A 3,893-nucleotide genomic window follows, 5' to 3' on the forward strand; every position below is an offset into this window, starting at 1 on the left:
GGAGGTTACATGGGAGCTGGAGGATACGATCCGAGCTCGATACCCCATCTTTTTACTTGAGGTATGTGGGTTAGAGTTCCTTTCAGCGTTTATACTGCATGGTTATATTTCAGTGTTTGCTGTTGGTTATAGCGAAATTTGGGGACCAAATTTTTTTTAGTAGGAGAGGATGTGAGATCTCAGAAAATTTAAATAAATAGGGTTATTTCAAAAATAGCCTTATAGAATTTTTCCGGAATTTTTAGGAATTTTCTGGGAATTTTTCGAAGCTCGTACGACGAGTTTTGAGGGGATCAATTCCGGGTACAAATAAAGTCTATTTGGGATACCCGTTTAAGTGAGGAAATGTTTTTATTATATAAATTCTTTTTCCTTATTTCCTCTCCTAAAATGTCGATTGCCCGAACCCTCTCCTTCCCCCGACTCTGCTTTGCCTCTCTCGCGAACAAGCGACGCCGACGCGAGGGATGCTCCAGCTCCGGTGATTTTTCTTCCCCGGCATCGACATCCATTGAGCTCCGATCCTGCCGAAGCCCTTCTTCCTCTCGCTCTGATCTCTCTGTACTCTCACGGATGATCCGACGACCCTTTGGTGGCTAGGGCATGGTGAGGAATGAGTTTCGGTGCCGCTGGATTAAGTTGTGCCATCGTCGATCACCGGCGTGAAGGGACAATTAGGGTTCCACGGGTAAGCAATCAAACCTTCTTTCTCGCTGTGGTTGCGTTCTTGTTGCTATCCATGCCCTAGATCCATTGCCGGTGCTTTGCCCCTTCGGATCATTGGTGCTAGATGTTTAACCTATCAGATCTTGATCCTCATTCTTCTTTACGGCTGAATTAGGTCACGGATTGGAGGGGATCAATGAGTCTGTTCTTTGGGGATTCAGTTGAAGAGGTTTTCTTGAGCTATGGTTGTGCTTGATCAGTAGTCTTCCTGCTGGATTCCTGCTTGATCCGTTTGATAGCAGCAAGGTGAGGTTATGTTCCATTTCTATGGTGTTGATTTCTTGATCGCCTGAGATGTTATCTTCATCCGATCAATAGGAAGGATTTTAGCAGCGAGGTTGTGTTGCTGTGATGCTGGAATTGTGGTCATTGAGGTGGTTTACAGCAGCGTTCTAGTTCAGCAACTTCTCTTGTTGCCAGCAGCAAGTTTGATCCGAACAGAGGAGTTGATCCCAGTAGGTTGTTCTGTTCTGTTGTGTGCTCCTGTTTCGACAGCAACCCCATTCCAGAAGCTTGATCGAGGTAAAGTGTAGGCATTTTGTTACATGTTGAGGAATTAGGTTTATGTATTGATGAATTAGAGATGAGTTGGATCACAATTGATTAGTGGAATTTAGGTTGATACTTGATGTGTAGATTTAGGTATGATTTGGATTACATGATTACTAGATGGTTAGTGATTATGTTTGGATTTATTTGTGTAGAATTAATCTAATGGAATTGTTAGGGTTAGGGTAATTAACCCTAGTCAACCATTGGATTTCTAAGCTAATAGGTGATTAAGGATTAGGTAACTAATCCTAATTAACCATTAAATTAATTAGGTAGATTGAGGTTGTGTTGATTAGGGTTTTGCCCTAATTTAGTTTTAGGAATTTTATTTAGCTATTTCATTTGGATTTAGCTAAATAAAACATATATATATTGTTTGACACAGGACTCTGATTCGAGACGGGCGTCTCGGCTTCGGATTTGGATTGACTGTACCTTCTATTGGAGGTGGGTACCCTTTGACTTATCTTTCGATACTGTCTTATGATATGTATAGTTTACATATAATTACTAGTGGTAGATGGTAGATTTATTTCTTCCCTGGTCTTAGCTTAGTTGATACCTATCACATGCTTCTTCTGTTAATTGCTGTACTTTAGAATTGGATGATTTTTACCTGTTGCTATGTTCATGTATGTTATGGAGATGGATAGATACATTTAGTGTTATTTTCCACTGGATCAGTTGTTGTAGATACTTGTTATATGTAGTTGGATCTATGCTGCTTATATCATGGTTATAGTTATATGTGTTTACCTTTTTGGCACGCACATATATGGAGGAGGCTTTGTTCAGGTATGTCATATTGTAGTCGCATGCACCATATCGCATGATTGCATGCTGGGCGATTGACGACTCCATTATTGTTGAGCTCGTCGGCCGGCTACATGGGCCTGCACACAGCGTGTCCACTCATGGGTAGTGGCACAGCACTAGGGTGTGTACGGTAGTTAGCTCTGTAGTGCTCCGCTGGTCCGCTCATGGGTAGTGCGACTGCAGCGTGGTAGCCCTCCCCGTCATCACGCACCGAGAGTTGAGAGCATTGCGCCCCACTATGTTTGAGGTAGGAGGATAGGTGTACTCCGGAAGATCCCGTCCACTCGGTCACTCTTGAGGGCAGTGATGGCACGAGTGCACTCACCTCTACCCACTCGGTCTCACCATTGTGTGTGAGATGGTCGACGTGGGTGACCATGTCATATTGCATCATATGCACGGATTGCATTCGTTATGATTGATGCATTTTGGTGAGTGCATATGATTGACATGCATACAGGATACATGCTTTTGCTCTGACTACTTTTATCTCTGTATGTTGACAGTCAGTTGCCCAAGCCTCGCAGGTGAGCACAGTTTATTTCAGTTATGCATTTTCTTATTATTCTTGCTATAGACTGTACTTTATGCCTTTTGCTGGTTATTACAGTTTATTTCAGCTATGCATATCTGTTATACTGTTAGGAGACCATACCGTAGGTTGTACTGTTAGGAGACTGTACTGTAGGCTCTATGGTTTAGTGTGCTGTACCATAGGATGTTGCTAGTAGCTATATGTTGCTGCACATATCTATTGGATTACCTGCTGAGTTCTTTGAACTCACCCCGTTGTTACTATTTTTCAGGTTGAGGCCGTCGGGAGATATTCCAGTCGCTAGCCCCGTTGTCGCGAGGATTTCTAGATATCATTTTCTATATTCGCTTTTATACGTATACTTGTAATGTGGGTTTGTATTGGGGACTTTATATCGAACATTCGGGTTTGTTACTTTGTTTTCCGCTGCGAATATTTCATTACTTCGTGGATTTCGTTTCTTCGTTGTAGTGGAGTGGGATGTGTACGTATATCTTTGTTGATTTCTATATCATCTTTTCTTTATACAACTGCGTGGATTGTTCATATTATATCTGTGTAGAAATGTTGAATATAACTGCGTGGATTGTTTACTATTTGTGTGTATTGTTCCGGCCGAGTGTGGCCGAGGTATAGATATATGTATACTGAGATTCATATTGTCACCCGTATAGAGGAGATGCTGCCGAAATTTCTTCGGACAGGGACTACCTCGGGCGTGACAATTTATTTGGTATCAGAGCAAAGTTTTGCGATACCTACTTGTCGGGTTTCGGATTTACATTGCTTACTTTCGTGAGCCTTTCTCGGTATTTTCGGATTTGTCTGGATTTCCGTCGATTTTCTCGTTTCGGAATTTCGAGGTATTTTGACGAGGTTTTATTGATTCTATTTGGGGCTAAGCAGCGACAGGACATCTCCAGACGGCAAATAGGTAAATGAGGTAATTTTATAGTTCTTATACCTGTAGTGATATCTGGGTAACATTCTATTACAGATATGATACATACACGTGTTCCGATACTGAGACGTGGTCATCCACGTAAGAGGTCGATAGATTCTCCTGAGACAGAGTCTTCAAAGAGGTCTGCTAGGGCGGAGCCTGTCCGCTAGGGGCAGACTCCTCAAGTCATTGTGGGTACGTCTGTGTATCAGACCCCGATAGTTCCGACTTCAGAAGTACATACCTCGACTGTACCACCAGTGGTATCACCTTCAGTATACTAGGCACCCCCTCCAGTCGTGCCTACTACTGCGTACTTGA

At 42.6% G+C, this 3,893-nt stretch overlaps 1 long non-coding RNA gene across 1 annotated transcript; it reads left to right on the forward strand.

Annotated features, from left to right (window-relative positions):
* The first annotated feature begins 651 nt into the window (after window positions 1–651).
* On the forward strand, window positions 652–1,243 carry LOC121993860. The gene is made up of 3 exons (XR_006115446.1): window positions 652–688; window positions 842–972; window positions 1,045–1,243. It is a non-coding gene; the product is annotated as an uncharacterized LOC121993860 (long non-coding RNA).
* Window positions 1,244–3,893: the final 2,650 nt, after the last annotated feature.

The sequence above is a fragment of the Zingiber officinale genome, chromosome 6A, assembly GCF_018446385.1.
Source record: "Zingiber officinale cultivar Zhangliang chromosome 6A, Zo_v1.1, whole genome shotgun sequence".
In the NCBI taxonomy this organism is placed as follows: domain Eukaryota; kingdom Viridiplantae; phylum Streptophyta; class Magnoliopsida; order Zingiberales; family Zingiberaceae; genus Zingiber; species Zingiber officinale.